We start from the raw sequence: 18,274 nt of genomic DNA on the forward strand, positions 1-18,274 counted from the left end.
AAGGAAGCTCTGGAATGAGAGGGCAGAGGATGAAGTTAAGAGGTGATAGACTCAGGAGTAATTAGGGAAATACTTTTTTACAGAAAGGGTGGTAGATGCTTGGAACAGTCTCCCGATAGAGGTGGTGGAGACAGAGACTGTGTCTGATTTCAAGAAAGCCTGGAATAACATAGAAACATAGAAAATGACGGCAGAAAAGGGCCACGGCCCATCTAGTCTTCCCACACTTGTGACCCACCCCTTAATTTCCTCCATGAAGAAATCCCACATGCCAATCCCATCTTTTCTTAAAATCTGGCACGCTGCTGGCCTCGATTACCTGTAGTGGAAGATTATTCCAGCGGTCAATCACCCTAAACTAAACTAAATCTTAGATTTGTATACCGCGCCATCTCCACAAGCGTAGAGCTCGGCACGGTTTACAGAGTTAGGTTGAAAAGGAGCTACAATGAAGGGTTATAGGAAAGGAGCTAGGAAGATAAAGAGGGACAGAGAATCAAAAAGCGGGAAGTGTTAGATTTTTGAAAAGAGCCAAGTTTTCAGGTGTTTGTGGAAGGATTGGAGGGAACTTGAAACTCTGAGCGGGGATGTGAGGTTATTCCAGAGTTCTGTGGTTCTAAAGGGGAGGGATGTTCCTAGTTTTCCTACGCGGGATATGCCTTTTGTAGAGGGGAATGATAGTTTCAGTTTTGGGGAGGATCTAGTGGAATTAGGGTTAGAGGAATTCCAGAAGAGTGGGATAACGGGAGGGAGGATGCCATGTAGGATCCTGAAGGCTAAACAGACACATTTAAAGAGGACTCTGGAGTGAACTGGGAGCCAGTGAAGTTTGGACAGGAGTGGGGAGACGTGGTCGAACTTGCCTTTTGCGAAAATAAGCTTGGCCGCGGCATTCTGGATTAACTGAAGTCTATGGAGTTTTTTTTTTAGTTAGGCTTAAATAGATGGAGTTGCAATAATCAAGTCTAGAAAGGATGGTGGATTGAACAAGGACGACGAAGTGAGAATGATGAAAGTACGATCTCATTTTCCTCAGCATATGAAGACTAAAGAAGCATTTTTTTACCAAGAAGTTGAGGTGGTCATTGAAGGAGAGAGAGGAGTCTATGATGATGCCAAGAACTTTGCTTGAAAACTCAAGCTGAAGAGTGGAGCCGGAATATAATGGGATGGAGGTGGTTAAATGATCTAATATTGGGCCGAGCCAAAGTAATTTTGTTTTGGACTCATTCAATTTCATTTGTACAGAATGTGCCCAGGAATGGAGGTTCATTATACATGCGGATATGTTCTCAGCGAGATTAGTGAGGTTCGAGTTGGTCTCGAGGAGGATGAGGATATTGTCAGCATAGGTGTAGAGAGTTTCCAGGGGGGACAGATGAAGAAGTTTCAGAGAGGACATGTAAATATTAAAAAGGATAGGAGAGAGGGGTGAGCCTTGCGGGACTCCGCATATCGGCTTCCAGGGAGGGGATGAGGTAACGTTTATGTTAACGGTGTAGGAGCGTAAGCGTAGGAATTTCGAGAACCAGTCTAGGACTGTGGAACTTATGCCTATTTCAGAGAGTTGGAAGATTAAGATATGATGGACGAAGTCTAAAGCTGCAGAGAGGTCGAATTGTAGAAGTACAGCGAATTTGTTGCGAGAATGAAGTTGTTGTACCTTAGAGATTAGTGAGGCTAATAGGGATTCGGTGCTGAAGTTGGGTCTGAAGCCGAATTGGTAGGGTAGGAGAATAGAGAATCTTTCTAGGTAGGATGAGAGTTGAGTGGATATGATGGATTCTAACATCTTGGTTAGGAGAGGGATGTAATTGGAGGGAATAGAGGGATCAAGGTCGATCTTTTTCAGTAGAGGGGTTAATGCAATATGTCCCATTTCGGAGGAGAAAAGGCCCGATGTTAGAGCAGCGTTTATAAGTTTGATGAGGGAAGCGATGGCCTATGTAGAGATATTCTCGAATAGGTAGGAGGGGAAAGGGTCCAAGGTACACTTGCAAGATTTTAGTTTGAGGCAGAGTTTGGAGACTTGCAATTCGGAAACAAGCTCAAAAACGGTCCAGGATCTGTCGGCTGGAATGGGATTGGAGACAGGTAGGGAAGGGTTGAGGTCAGTAGAGATTAGGGAGTTGTAGGAGACTGTAGGCGGGAAGGAGCATCTTAGGGTAGTAACCTTTTCATTGAAGAATTTTGCAAGGGCATCTGCTGATAGAGACGAGGGGAGCAAGGATGGGTCCTTTTTTGTAGTTAAGGAACGCCAAATGTTAAACAACGCACTGATCTGGTTGTTGGATCTGGAGATTTTATCTCCGAAGAAGTTCTTTCTGGCTTTTTTTAGTATTGGATTGTAACGTTTAATATTGACCCTCCAGGTCTGTCTTTCTGAGGGGGATTTAGATTTTTTCCATTTGCGCTCCAAAGTGCGATATTTCTGTTTCAGCTCTCTATGGAGCGGTAGATACCAAGGAGCCTTTCGGGGGTAGAAGATGGTGTTTGTGGATATTGGAGCGAGGGAGTGATAGATGGATTCGGAGAGGGAGATCCAATTGAACCAGCAGGATTCAGAGTCTGTAGGCTTAGGATTGGAGGAGAGTTGGTTGAGAAATTTGGACCAGAAAAGATTACTCAAAATTTTCTTGCGGAAGGTTATTGAATGGGATGGGGATTCAAAGTGTGACATGAAAATGGGGAGGCAAGTAGCCCCTAGGAAGTGGTTAGACCAAGGGACTTGTTCCCAAAGGGTGTCATCAATTGAAGTTTTGAAGGCAGTAAGGTTGAGGAAAGTGGTGAAGTCTAATGTATGTCCTTTTTCATGGGTTGGAGAAGAGGTAGGTGAGGGGAAACCTAGAGAGGTAAGGAAGTTGTTAAATTCGATCGTGTCCTTGCTACTGGTGTCATCAAGGTGGAGATTAATATCGCCAACAATCAGTAGTCTTTGAAATTTAAGAAAGGCATTTGTTATAGCCTCAAAGACGAGATTGGAGGAGTTGTTCCAAGGGGTAGGTGGGCGGTATAGTAACAAGATGCCCAATGGGTGAGTGCGGAGTTCATCATTGACAGAGACAAGCATATATTCTAGAGAGGCGTGAGTGCCCTTCTCGAGGAGCTGGACGTCAAAGAAAGATTTGTAGAGCAGTGCCAGTCCGCCTCCTTTTCGGTTGGATCTGGGGGAGAAGAGGCCTTGATAACCATGGGGGAGGAGTTCGTTTTGTGTAAAAAGATCATTTTTGGCGATCCATGATTCCGTGATGCACAGGAATCCAGGGTCGAACTCGTCTAGAAGGTCCTTCAAGATTTGGGTCTTATTGAATGCTGATCTGGCATTGCAATAAAGAGTCGGGACTGGGGTAAGAGAGTCAGAGACAGCATTGGGAAGATTGGCTGGGTGCAGGGGCTTTAGTGAGTTTAGGTTGGCTTTTTGAGGGTTTTTCTTGAAAGGGGGAATTCTGGTGTGTATCAGCGTGGGGATTCTGAGGCTAGGGCAAATATTATTGGTGTTTTGTGGGTCGAGTAGGTTGGGGGAGGGGGATATCAGACAGAGGGAAGAATAGAGAGGTGAGCAGAATAGGAGGGTAAGGAACCAGAAGAAAGGATTCATGGCAAGGTTAGGACCAGATGGTTGGTGTGTGAAAGTCTGCATTAGGGGGGGATTAGTGTTAGCTAAGGAAGGGGCAGGGGACTTAATTAGGCTGGCTGAGTGCATAGCCAAGAGTAGGGAAGAAAAGACGAAACCTTTGGCAATAATACAGTTTGGCACTGAACAAAAACATAGACGCCTTCACCGGATCAGACCTAGGTCCATCTTGTCTGGCGATCCACACACGCGGAGGCCAAGTTAGGCGCTCCCTGTTGGAGACCCGGATTTCCCGTACCCCCCGATATGATTTGCAAGAAGGTGTGCATCCAACTTGCAATTGAAACCCTGAACACTATTCTCCGCCACAAGCTCCTCTGGGAGAGCATTCCAAGCGCTCACCACTCGCTGTGTGAAACAGAACTTCCTGACATTTGTCCTGAACCTGCTGCCAGACAGTTTCAGGCTATGACCTCTTGTCCGTGTCACATCTGAAAATGTCAGTAATGCTTCTTCCTGATCTATTATGTCAAATCCTTTTAATATTTTAAAAGTCTCTATCAAATCCCCTCTCAATCTTCTCTTTTTGAGGGTGAACAGTCCCAGTTTCCTGAGGCGTTCCTGGTAGCTCAAATTCTCCATACCTTTGACTAGTTTCGTGGCTCGCCTCTGCACCCTCTCCAGCAGAGTTATATCTTTCTTGAGGTATGGAGACCAGTACTGGACACAGTATTCTAAGTGTGGTCTGACCATTGCTCTGTAAAGTGGCATTATGACGTTCTCCGACCTACTCGTGATCCCCTTTTTAATCATGCCCAACATTCTGTTTGCTTTCTTTGCTACCGCCGCACATTGAGCCGATGGTTTTAGGGTTCTGTCTATCAGGACCCCCAAGTCCTTTTCTTGTTCACATATGGCCAATGTCACTCCCAATAATCTATATTCATGTTCTTTGTTTTTCTTTCCCAGATGCATCACCTTGCATTTGTCTATGTTGAAATTCATTTGCCACTTTATCGCCCATTTTTCCAGCTGATTCAGATCTTTCTGAAGATCCTCGCAGTCCCTTGGAGAACCAACCCCCCGACATAACTTTGTATCATCTGCAAACTTGATTATATTGCATGTCGTTTCCTCCTCAAGGTCATTTATAAAAATATTGAACAAACTTAGGCATCTAAAACAAGAGTATAGACAATAATAAAATTTGGCCCCCAGTGGATCTCGATAAGCCTAGGAGGGGGAGGGCGATGAATTAGTCAGAAAGGAGCCCCGTTGGTTTGAGCATCAGACTGCAGCTCTCCTCTGTCGGCTCTCCCCTGCTGGAACGGGGGAGGGGTGAAGATGATGCTAGGTGCACTGCCGGAACGGGCTCCCGATTTGACCACTAGTGAAACTGGCAGTTGGAGTCAAGCACCGACAGCGCTGCTCCTCTTATAATTCTCTCCCCTGCTGGAATGGGGGAGGGGTGTAGGTGATGCTAGGTGCACTGCTGGAACGGGCTCCCGATCTGACCACTAGTGAAACTGGCAGTTGGAGCCGAGCACCGTCAGCGCTGCTCCTCTTATAATTCTCTCCCCTGCTGGAACGGGGGAGGGGTGTAGATGATGCTAGATGTCCTACTGGAACGGGCTCCCGATCTGGCCACTAGTGAAACTGGCAGTTGGTGCCGAGCACCGTCAGCGCTGCTCCTCTTGTAGTTCGCTCCCCTACTGGAACCCTTTCGTTGAAGAAATATTTTCTGGTGTCGCCATGAAATTTCCCATCCCTGATTTTCAGTGGATGCCCTCTTGTTGCCGTGGGTCCTTTAAGAAAGAAGATATCTTCTTCCACCTCGATACGGCCCATGATATATTTGAACGTCTCGACCATGTCTCCCCTTTCTCTGCGTTCCTCGAGTGAGTAAAGCTGCAACTTACCCAGCCATTCCTCATACTGGAGATCCTTGAGTCCTGAGACCATCCTGGTGGCCATTCGCTGAACCGACTCAATTCTCTGCACATCCTTTTGGTAATGTGGTCTCCAGAATTGTACACAGTATTCCAGATGGGGTCTCACCATGGATCTGTACAACGGCATTATGACCTCGGGCTTACGGCTGACGAAACTTCTACGGATACAACCCATGATTTGTCTAGCCTTGGTTGAAACTTTCTCCACTTGATTGGCAGTCTTCATGTCTTTGCTAATGATCACTCTGCTACAGTCCTTGCTAGGATCTCACTATTTAGAGTGTAAGTCCTGCATGGATTTTTGCTGCCTAGGCACATGGCATCTCTTAGAGAGAGGAAGAGATAATGGTTACTGCAGATGGGCAGGCTGGGTGGGCCATTTGGCCTTTATCTGCCATCATGTTTCTGTCATCATTCAACTGCTCAGCAGGATCACCCAGGTTTTCATCAGGTTCTTAGCAGGATCAACCAGGTCCAACACACATTTTCCTGTATCACTCATAGATGCATTCTTTTGAGCATGCCTCTATAACGCATACCCATCATTTTGCTTTTTCTGTCTCCGGACCAACAAAGGTCATTTTCCAGTATGCCATCAATGCTAGCTCTCATGTCCACTATCACATAATCTCTTTAAGTGGTACAAGAGGGCTTCCTGTTTTGTTTCAACAATGTCCTTAATGCCACTCTTCCAGAGCTTCTTTTTTTCCTCTTCCTTCAAGAACCCTGAAACTTACTGACCACCTGCTGTAGAGCTGGTGATGAAAAAAACAACAAAAGAAAGAAATAACAAGTAAACAAGAGAATGAACATTGCCTTGAAAGCAGAAACCAATTGTTCTATTTCATCTGCTTCCTTATTCTGAAGGATCTGGAGGAATGGGAGTGGCTATAGGGGAGAAGGAGGCCACTTACACACCCTAATCAGGATAGCATACTGGCTCTAAAAGCGGTATGCCTCTTCCCATCTGGTCTATATATGTACTCACTAGAACTCTTACAGACATTCACCTATACCTTCATGTGCAAATTCAGCTCACTTACTTCAAATCTCATAATGCTCTTTTCACTAGATTTTTTTGTCCAAAATTTTTACTAACTCTTCAGGTGTGCTAACACCAACAATTCCTTTCATGGCTATAAAGTTTTCTTTCTTGAGATACTTACCTAATAGAAGTCTCATCTCCTCAAATACATTGGTTCCTAGAGCAATAATCTTGTTATTATTATTATTATTAATGGAACTTCCAAGATTAGTACTGAAATCTCTCAGTTCATATCAACGATTCTCATTAGAGAATGATATGGTGGATGTTACCCGCGGCTAGCCGTGAGTAGCCGTGGGTAACCCGCCAAAATGGTGGAGGGGAGAAAGGTGCTCATTGCAGGTACGGGGACAAGGCCATCCACCGCCCCCGTGGAGCAGTGAATGGCCTTGTCCTGCAGTTAAGGGAGGGAACGCGCGTGGTCACCGATTGCGCGTGGCCCCCTCCCTCCTTCCTACCTACCCAAATCTATCTCCCTCCCTCCCCCTTATCTTCACGGCGCGTTTTAAGGTTTGAGACTTGTTGAAAGCCGTCAGAGCGTACGTGCAGTCGCGTGCGTGTGTGGGCAGAAGTTTCTCCTCAGACACAACTTCTGGTTGTGTCAGAGGAGAAGCTTCCACCCACACAGGCACGCGACTACACGAACACTCCGGCGGCTTTCAACAAGCTACTCAAACCTTAAAATGCGCCGCGAAGGTAAGGAGGAGGGAGGGAGATGCATAGACCGCGTGAGGGGTGCCAAAGGGCAGTGATGTGGCGAGAAGGAAGGGTGGATGCGACGGGGACGGGGCAGTGAAGGGGACAGTGGTCCGGTGACGGGGCAGTGACGGGAACAGATTTTTTCCCCGTGTCATTCTCTAATTCTCATTATAATTCCCTTCAGGACTCGGGCTAAAAAATCCTCTTCTTTGCATTGTCTATTCTTCAACAGGATTATAATTACCACACTACACCAACTGGTGTCTATGTGTATGCCCCATTTGCATGCTTTTACCTCTGCAATGGATTCTACTCTCACAATGGTCTCAAGTTATAAAGATGTGTTCTACTACATATCTTCTACATACCGCTTTCACGCAAATTTCATCATTGTACGCGTATGAGCCTCCTCCATAGTCTGGGACTTCACATGTACACAGTGAGTATTTGACATTCCTCTACTAGAGTTAACAGCTTATCCTCCTCGTCCAGGTTTTTCTCTTTTGGACTGTTGCATTTATTGTACTTTATTATATCGCCACACTACGATAAGAACATAAGAATTGCCGCTGCTGGATCAGACCAGTGGTCCATCGTGCCCAGCAGTCCGCTCACGCTGCGGCCCTTAGGTTAAAGACCAGTGCCCTGAGACTAGCCTTAACTGCATACATTCTGGTTCAGCAGGAACTTGTCTAACTTTGGGCTCCTTTTAGAAAGGCACACTAAAATGTCACGCGCGCTAGCCGCTACCGCCTCCTCTTGAGCAGGCGGTAGTTTTTATAGCGTGCGCTAATCCGGTGCGTGCCCTTTGTAAAAGGAGCCCTTTGTCTTGAATCCCTGGAGGGTGTTTCCCCCTATAACAGCCTCCGGAAGAGCGTTCCAGATTTCTACCACTCTCTGGGTGAAGAAGAACTTCCTTACGTTTGTACGGAATTTATCCCCTTTTAACTTTAGAGAGTGCTCTCTCATTCTCCCTACCTTGGAGAGGGTGAACAACCTGTCTTTATCTACTTTGTCTTTAGTCCCTGGAGGGTGTTTCCCCCTATAACAGCCTCCGGAAGAGCGTTCCAGCTTTCTACCACTCTCTGGGTGAAGAAGAACTTCCTTACGTTTGTACGGAATTTATCCCCTTTTAACTTTAGAGAGTGCCCTCTCGTTCTCTCTACCTTGGAGAGGGTAAACAACCTGTCTTTATCTACTAAGTTTATTCCCTTCAGTATTTTGAATGTTTCAATCATGTCCCTTCTCAGTCTCCTCTTTTTAAGGGAGAAGAAGCCCAGTTTCTCCAATCTCTCACTGTACGGCAACTCCTCCAGCCCCTTAACCATTTTAGTCGCTTTTTTCTGGACCCTTTCGAGTAGTACTATGTCCTTCATGTATGGTGACCAGTGCTGGACGCAGTATTCCAGGTGAGGGCGTAACATGTCATGAGACCACACATTTATTATTTATTCAATTTTCTATGCTGTTTTCCCAGGGGCACTCAGAACGGTTTACATTAATTTATTCAGGTACTCAAAGCATTTTTCCCTGTCTGTCCTGGTGGGCTCACAATCTATCTAATGTACCTGGGGCAATGGGCAGTGAACGATCTTGCCCTGCTTCTTTCTCATGGCTGTATTTCTACAAGCTCAGAACTTTTTCCACCACTTGGGGCCATATCCTCTCCCCTTGGAAAATTCATTCTACAGATCTCTTTGAGTCTCCCAATGGTCTCACGTTGCTTCAATTCTCCTTCACATCATTTTCTTCATAGCTAGTGGAGGATGCTTTTCTTCTAGGTTATTTAAATACATCCTGGCATGCGTTTCTGCCGATAAAGTTACTCCAGAAGTTGTTAGCCCTATCTAAGTGCTTAATGCAATGTGGCTTCAACAACTACTTTTTCACCCTCCAGTCGCAAGGTTGTTCCTCACACTCAGCTGACATCTAACCACCATCATTCTTTTTTGTGGCCCTGGCAGACTTTTGGGTGGCCCTGGCGGACTTGTTTTCCTGTTTCTACTTCAATAGTTTGATTTTTAAAAAAGATAAACATATTTATTTTCCAGTTCACTCAGAACTGAGATCTTCTGTTTCATAAAACCTTCACTCTCTGAATTCAACAGCCAGAAGGACTTCTCCCTTCTCTCTTCAATTTCTGTTATCAAACCTGGTACTGGAAGCCATATAGTGATTTTTGCTTCTGTTGGTTTTGTTTCACTACCTGGTATAATCCCTCACCAGTTGCATCTAGATTCCTGGTCACTCTTCATAGTTGCCCTCCTACTATTCCTGTTTAACTAAGGAGAGGTTCTATATTATCATGCTTAGCGCTCAGGACTCTCAGTCCAGCAATCTGACTCCATATCTCAGTACAACCTGAGGTTAGATTATTGTGGCTCACATTTCAACTCACTGCTATTGGTTTTTCCAATACTTCCTTTCAGCCATAACCCTTTCCCTGAGCTTCCATTCATTTCTACAATAATGGACGAATTCAGGAATTCCAACCTCTGCTCTTTTTGACTTTCATTTTCTCTCTTAGAAAGCACCACTTTTGCTCTATATTATTTTTCCTATATGAGTCAGTGAACCTTGAGCACTGACCTGTATTCACCTTACAGAAGAGCTACCAGAGCTCTTAGGGTAATCCCTAGAGGAATACTGCTGGTTATCATGTCGCTGTACCGGGCCATGGTGCGCCCTCACCTGGAGTACTGCGTACAGCACTGGTTGCCGTACATGAAGAAGGACACGGTACTACTCGAAAGGGTCCAGAGAAGAGCAACTAAGATGGTTAAGGGGCTGAAGGAGTTGCTGTTCAGTGAAAGATTAGAGAAACTGGGCCTTTTCTCCCTCGAACAGAGGAGATTGAGAGGGGACATGATCGAAACATTCAAGGTACTGAAGGGAATAGACTTAGTAGATAAGGGCAGGTTATTCACCCTCTCCAAGGTAGGGAGAACGAGAGGGCACTCTCTAAAGTTGAAAGGGGATAGATTCTGTACGAACATAAGGAAGATACTCTTTACCCAGAGAGCAATAGAAAACTGGAACGCTCTTCCGTAGTCTGTCATAGGGGAAAACACCCTCCAGGGATTCAAGACAAAGTTAGTCAAGTTCCTGCTGAACCGGAACGTACGCAGGTAGGGCTAGTCTCAGTTAGGGCGCTGGTCTTCGACCAGAGGGCCGCCGCCTGAGCGGACTGCTGGGCACGATGGACCACTGGTCTGACCCAGCAGCAGCAATTCTTACGTTCTTATGACTTCCTAATCCCCAGTAAGTCCAGTCAGCCCATTCCCTATCATACAATGACCTAAGCCATGCAGGGCTTCACATAACCTGTTTCCTTTTCATCCTTAAACATCTCACATTCCAGAACCCAACTAGACATTCTATCTGGGTCTCCTTTGTTCGCATTTGGCTACTACTATGAGGTCAGGTTACATTTAGTTGCAGTATTGCCTTTTACTCTTATTGAGCACATTTTTATACCAATTACTAGTTCACCAATTTCTTTCTCCTTCCATTACTCTATACATATTCATATATCATGGTATGTCCAAATTCATTCAGTGGTATTGCACCATTTATTCTTTATTTAGAGACCAACTCTCCCTCCATCCCTTTCAGTTAAGCTAAAGAGTCCCATCTGTGAGAATATCTGCCTGCTGTCCCTGGATAACACCTGTTACAAGTAAATAACTGTGCTTTCTCTTGGAAGAAAGAAAGATGAGTAGTGGAAAGCCTCAGGGACTTGTACTAGGAACAATTATGTTCAATATCTTTGTGAACGATATTGCCAAAGGATTAGAGGTATACTTTTTTACTAATTACATAATGATTAGTACAGAGTTGACAACCAAAAGAAGTGAAAAGCATGAGAAGTGAATTGCAAAAATTAGAAGCCAGGTTTAATGCTTGGCAGTTAAACTTTAATGTGAAGAAATATAGAGTGTTGCATTTGAGATGCAGAAATCCAAAGGAGATGTATGAGATAAGAACATAAGAACATAAGAACTACCATCTCCGGATCAGACCTTCGGTCCATCAAGTCCGGCGATCCGCACACGCGGAGGCCCTGCCAGGTGTACACCTGGCGTAATTTATAGTCCACCATATCTTTATATGCCTCTCTTAAGGAGATATGCATCTAGTTTGCTCTTGAAGCCTAGGACGGTCGATTCCGCAATAATCTCCTCTGGGAGGGCATTCCAGGCGTCAACCACTCTCTGAGTGAAGCAGAACTTCCTGACATTAGTCCTGAACCCCCTTAGCTTCATTACATGTCCTCTAGTCCGTGTCAAATTGGACAATGTAAATAATCTTCTCTGCTCTATTTTGTCGATTCCTTTCAGTATTTTGAAAGTCTCGATCATATCCCCACGCAGTCTCCTTTTCTCAAGGGAGAACAATCCTAGTGTTATAAGTCTATCCTCGTATTCCAGTTTCTCCATACCCTTCACCAGTTTTGTTGCTCGTCTCTGCACCCTCTCCAGCAGTTTTATATCCTTCTTTAGGTAGGGAGACCAATGTTGGACGCAGTATTCCAAGTGTGGTCTGACCATTGCCCTATAAAGCGGCATTATAACTTTCTCCGATCTACTCGAGATTCCTTTCTTTATCATGCCCAACATTCTATTTGCCTTCTTTGCCGCTGCCGCGCATTGTGCCGACGGCTTCAGGGTCCTATCTATCAGTACACCCAGGTCCTTTTCTTGTTCACTCTTCCCCAGAGTTGCACCTGACATTGTATACTCGTATTCCTTATTCTTATTGCCTAAATGCATTACCTTGCATTTCTCCACATTGAACTTCATCTGCCATTTCTCCGCCCATGTTTCTAACCGACACAAGTCGCTCTGGAGTTCCTCTGTATTCCCCTGCGATCTGATTGCCCGGCATAGTTTTGTATCGTCTGCAAACTTGATGATCTCACTGGATGTTCCTTCTTCCAGGTCATTGATATAAATATTAAAAAGGATCGGCCCAAGTACCGAACCCTGGGGTACACCACTAGTCACTTTCTCCCAGTCGGAGAACTTCCCATTTATGCCCACTCTCTGCTTTCGGTTTTCCAGCCATTTGCCTATCCATCTTTGTATATCTCCCTCTATGCCATGGCTTTGTAGTTTCCTGAGAAGTCTTTCGTGTGGAACTTTGTCGAACGCTTTCTGGAAGTCCAAGTATATTATGTCCACCGGCTTCCCACTATCAATTTGCTCGTTCACGGTCTCAAAAAATTGGAGTAAATTCGTCAAACATGATTTCCCTTTCCTGAATCCATGTTGACTGGGTTTCATCAAGTCGTGTGCGTCCAAGTGCCGGACTATGCTATCCTTGATCAGTGCTTCAACCATCTTGCCGGGGACCGACGTAAGACTCACAGGCCTATAGTTGCCCGGTTCCCCTCTCGATCCTTTTTTGAAAATTGGCGTGACGTTCGCTATCCTCCAGTCATCCGGTATCTGTCCAGTTCTGATTGTCAGGTTTGCAAGTTTTTGCAATAACTCTCCGATTTCAACCTTCAATTCCTTTAAGACTCTCGGGTGAATTCCATCCGGTCCAGGGGATTTGTCACTTTTAAGTTTGTCGATCTGATAGTATATCTGGTCTAAGTCCACTTCAACTGTGGTGAGGCTGTCTTCTATTTCTCCTGCAAACACTTTCTCCGCTTCAGGTATTGTTGAGGTGTCCTCCTTCGTAAAGACGGACGCAAAGAAGGAATTTAGTTTGTCTGCGATTTGTTTATCTTCCTTGATGTACCCTTTTCTTCCCTGGTCGTCCAGGGGTCCCACTGCCTCTTTTGCAGGTTTTTTCCCTTTCACGTATCTAAAGAAGGGCTTGAAGTTTTTGGCCTCCTGGGCTATTTTTTCCTCATATTCCTGTTTGGCATCCCTCACCGCCTTGTGACATTTCTTTTGATCATCTTTATGTTTGTTCCAAGCTTCGGTTGTCTTTATGCATTTCCATTTTTTGAAAGAGTCCTTCTTTTCTTTTATGGCTTCCTTCACCTGTATGGTAAGCCATGCTGGTTCTCTTTTGCTCTTTGTTCTCCGATCTTTGGAAATCCTCGGAATGTAGAGATCTTGTGCTTCTGTGATAGTATTTTTCAGTAGGGACCATGCCTGATCTACCGTTTCAAGTTTGTCCACCATCTTCTCGAGTCGTTTTTCTACCATGGCTCTCATGCGATCGTATTTACCCTTTTTAAAGTTTAAGGTGGTGGTTAAGGTTTTGGCATGTTTCCCTTTCCCGATGTCAAGTTTAAAGTTGATTACATTGTGATCACTCGTTCCCAGTGGAACCATGACTTCCACTTCTGTTATCGGTCCCGTGAGGCCATTTAGGACCAAGTCCAAGGTGGCGTTGCCTCTTGTTGGCTCTTTTACCATTTGTTCCAGGAAGCAATCCCCTAGCACCTCCAGGAACTTGGCCTCCTTGCCGCAGTTGGAGGTTGCTAGTTTCCAGTCTATCCCTGGGAAATTGAAGTCTCCCAATATAATTACATTGCCTATCTTGCATTCTTGTTTGATTTCCTCCATCATTTCTGAGTCAGTTTCCTCCGCCTGTCCTGGGGGACGATAGTAAAGGCCAATTTTCGTATCTGCGCCATATTGACCAGGAATTTTGATCCAGAGTGACTCAAGCTTCTCTTTCATTTCTGTTGTAACCATTTCAACAGAATCTATTCCCTCCTTAACATATAGAGCAATACCTCCACCTTTCTGCCCTACTCGATCTCTTCTATACAGTTTGTATCCCTGTAGTACTGTGTCCCATTTGTTTTCTTCATTCCACCATGTTTCTGTTATGCCAATGATATCCAATATGTCATGTCTTGCTATTGTCTCTAGTTCCCCCATTTTGTTACCTAGACTTCTAGCATTCGTATACATACATCTAAGTTCCCTTCGTGTTACCTTTTTGGACCTTCTACTCTTGGCCGTCCCTATAGTTTCAATTACGGTATCCTTTACTGCTCCTGTGTTATCACCCTTGTTTGCTGTGTGGTCGTCCCCTCCTGTGTCCGAGTTGTCCCTTCCTGCTTTTTCTCCCTTATTGGCTGTGAGGTCGTCTTCTCTTGTGTAGGAGTAGTAGTCCTTGGCTTCTTCGTCGGGGCATCCTGCTATCCGTGCCATCGACCGGTGGTCGACTGTCGGCTTTCCCCTATCTTTCAGTTTAAAGCCTTCTCGATTGCCTTCTTCATGTTGCCTGCCAAAACTCTTGCTCCTTCCTTGTTGAGGTGTAGTCCGTCCCTTCTGTAGTACTTGCTTTTTCCCCAGAACGCCGTCCAGTTGCGCACGAAGTCGAAGCCTTCTTCTTCGCACCATCGTCTCATCCAGGCGTTGATTACTTGCAATTCCCCTTGTCTCTTTCCATCCGCTCTTGGTACTGGGAGGATCTCAGAGAAGGCCACCTTCACCTCCCTGATCTTCAGTTGTCTTCCGAGTGAGTGGAGCTGGCCCTTCAGCTCTTCCCTGTCATACTTCCGCCTGCTCACATCATTTGTTCCCACGTGGATAAGCACAGCGGTGTCCTCTCCCCCTGCGCCATCTATGATCCTGGAGATCCTGTTGGTCACATCCTTCACTCTTGCTCCAGGCAGACAGGTGACGACTCTGTCCTCTCTTCCTCCTGCGGTGTGGCTGTCCACATGTCGTATAATGGAGTCACCTACGATGATCCCCATCTTCTTTATTCGGGAGTTCCTTGGGGGGCGTAGGTCCACGTCCTTGGAGTAGGGCCAATCTTCTTCCTCCAATGATACTCTTGAAATTGTTTCCTGTTCTTTGGGTGGGGCGATGTCTTCCTGTGCTCTCACTATTCCTCCTGGTGTGCGGTTGTCTCCTACCTCGTAAGAGGCATGGTCCAGAAAAGAGACATTGGGATGATAGTGTTTGAGGATCTCAAGGTGGCAAAACCAGCAGAAAGAAGGAAGTGATAATGCTCTTGAACAAGTTATTTATATATTTAAAAAATTTCTACACCACTTATAGTCTAAGCGGCTTATAATATTCACATAAACAAATCCAAGATAAAACAACAAAATACATCATCATATAAGAAATAAAAGAGTATAATACTTCATTACAAGGACTCAGACACATCAAGTAAGGAATAAATTCTATAATCTAGAAGAATGCTTTAACAAATAAACGTGTTTTCAAATATTTTTTTTGAAGGATTTCAGATCTTTACATTGCCTCAAAGAGCCACTCAAAGGTTTTGTCAGCAGGAGACCTGAAGTCATCATGCCGTTATACAGATCCATGGTGAGGCCTCACTTGGAGTACTGTGTCCAATTCTGGAGACCACACTACCGTAAGGATATGCTGAGGATCGAGTCAGTTCAGCGAATGGCCACCAGGATGGTCTTGGGGCTCAAGGATCTAACATATGAAGAAAGACTAAACAAATTGCGGCTGTACTCACTTGAGGAACGAAGAGAGAGGGGAGACATGATTGAAACGTTTAAGTACATCACGGGTCGCATTGAGTCGGAAGAGAATATCTTCTGTCTCGTGGGACCCTCGATCACCAGAGGGCATCCGCTGAAAATCAGAGGAGGGAAGTTTCATAGCGACTCCAGAAAGTACTTCTTCACCGAAAGAGTGGTGGATCATTGGAACAGACTCCCACTGCAGGTGATTGAGGCCAGCAACGTGACAGATTTTAAGAGAAAATGGGATGCTCACGTGGGATCTTTAAGGGAGTAAATTCAGGGGGTTGGATACTTGGAATGGGCAGACTCGATGGGTTATGGCCCTTTTCTGCCACCATTTTCTATGTTTCTAAAGAATTCCATAAACAAGGCCCAGCTTCAGAGATCGCTGCCATCCATGTTTTCTTATAGTGTACCACATGTGGATGTTCAAGCAATAGCTTCATTGTTGATAGGAACAAGTTGGTAAATAATTCTTTAAAGCTTGCATTAAATACCATGGTGCTTCTCCAGGTATTGCATGATCTATTATTGTCAAAGCTTTGTATTCAATAGGAAACATGACAGGCAACCAATGCAGCTGTTTCAACATGTTTCTATAGAGACTGTGTCTGAATTCAAAAAGGTCTGGGATAGGCACGTGGGATCTCTCGGAGAGAGAAAGAGATAGTGGTTACTGCGGATGGGGAGACTAGATGGGCCATTTGGCCTTTATCTGCCATCATGTTTCTATGTACAGGTAGTCGTTGACTTACGACCTATGCGACATGCGACCGTTCAACTTTACGACGCATTTCCCCAGCCTATACTAATTACAGGAGGACAAAGTTTGTCCCCATTGCCGCGACCCCGTCCCCGTGCGTTTTGTCCCCATCCCTGCAGACTCTGTCCTCATTTGCACAAGTCTCGAACACTTATGATTTTATATTTAAATCTTTTTATTAAAGTAGAAAAAGGAACTATTTACAAATCACAAATAGAGCCTTCCATTTTGATCTGGTTTTGGTACAACCTTCCCAAGGATTGAATTGCCTATCATCTGGGAAGGTAATTGGATTGTCTTTCAAACATGAGTGTAGAAGATAACCTAAACTGTGTAGTGAATGAACAAGAAAATAAATATTAAATATTGAAAATGCTCCTTGATGACCATTGTGTCGAGTAAGATGCTTGAGCAGCTGGGCACATGATGGAAGGACATTGTAGATGGCAACAAGACTCTTGTTGCCACATCAAAGGCAGTCAAGACACAAATGGTGTCATTTAATTGTAGTTCATTTAAATTGAAAAGCAGCGTCTGCATTTTTTAAAAACATTGAATTCAGTTGCCAATTGTCAAGATGTGTTAAGTTTTTACATATTGATGCTAGCCACAAGTTTTTAGAGCAGGGTTCCCCAAAGTCCCTCCTTGAGGGCCGAATCCAGTCGGGTTTTCAGGATTTTCCCAATGAATATGCATTGAAAGCAGTGCATGCACATAGATCTCATGCATATTCATTGGGGAAATCCTGAAAATCTGACTGGATTCAGCCCTCAAGGAGGGACTTTGGGGACCCCTGTTTTAGAGAATGATGCACTCCACCCCATCCCTTTGGGATCTGTCCCCGCAGGCTCTGTCTCCGTCTTCGTCCCCTGGACTCTGTCCCCATCCCCGCCCCGCAATTAACTGCAGGTACCCGTCATTATCAGCAACAAATGACTATCTTGCAGTGCAATATAGAAAATTGATATTATTACCTCTTTGGGCTTTTTCACCTTTATGGATTGTTTACTTGACTCCTGACGAAGGCCCTTGTTGAGCCCATACCACTCAACTAGTGTCCATCATAAAGTGTTTTATAAAGTTATTATCATAGAGATTCCTGGGTTGGTTTTTTGGGGGGTTATTTTTTTGTTGTTCTCACTGTTTTTCTGCCACCTTCATTTAGGTGCCATGGAATAGATCCCTTAGGCCCTCTTTTACTAAGGCGCGCTAATCGAATTAGCATGCACTAAACACTAACGCATGCATGTTAGTCTATGGACGCATTATCATTTAGCATGCGTTAATTCAATTAGCACACTCTAATCAGTTAGCGTACCTTAGTAAAAGAGGGGGTTAGAGTGTAAGCCCTGTAGTGTGGGAATATATTTCACCTGAATGCTTATCCCCAATGTACAATGCTGTGTACATCCAGTAGTGCTATATAATGATGATACGTTTTATATTACATTACATTACGTGATTTCTATTCCGCCAATGCCTTGTGGTTCAAGGCGGATTACATCAAAGTTATAAGAATTACATAAAAGTTTGCAGGAATAGCATAAGTGATATCATAATATTTACTTAAGAATTACCAAAGAGTTGTCGAGATCTTGAGGTGATAAATGTTGGGTAATAAGAATTACCAAAGAGTTGTCGAGATCTTAAGGTGATAAATGTTGGGTAATAAGAATTACCAAAGAGTTGTCGAGATCTTAAGATGATAAATGTTGGGTAATTAGAAGCATTTTCGACTTTGTTGGGTAGTTAGAAGCACATTATTATGTATTAAGGGTATAGAGAGAGTAGGAGGGGTTTGAGTAGGGCTGGT

Source organism: Geotrypetes seraphini, chromosome 6 (genome assembly GCF_902459505.1).
Source record: "Geotrypetes seraphini chromosome 6, aGeoSer1.1, whole genome shotgun sequence".
Taxonomy (NCBI): domain Eukaryota; kingdom Metazoa; phylum Chordata; class Amphibia; order Gymnophiona; family Dermophiidae; genus Geotrypetes; species Geotrypetes seraphini.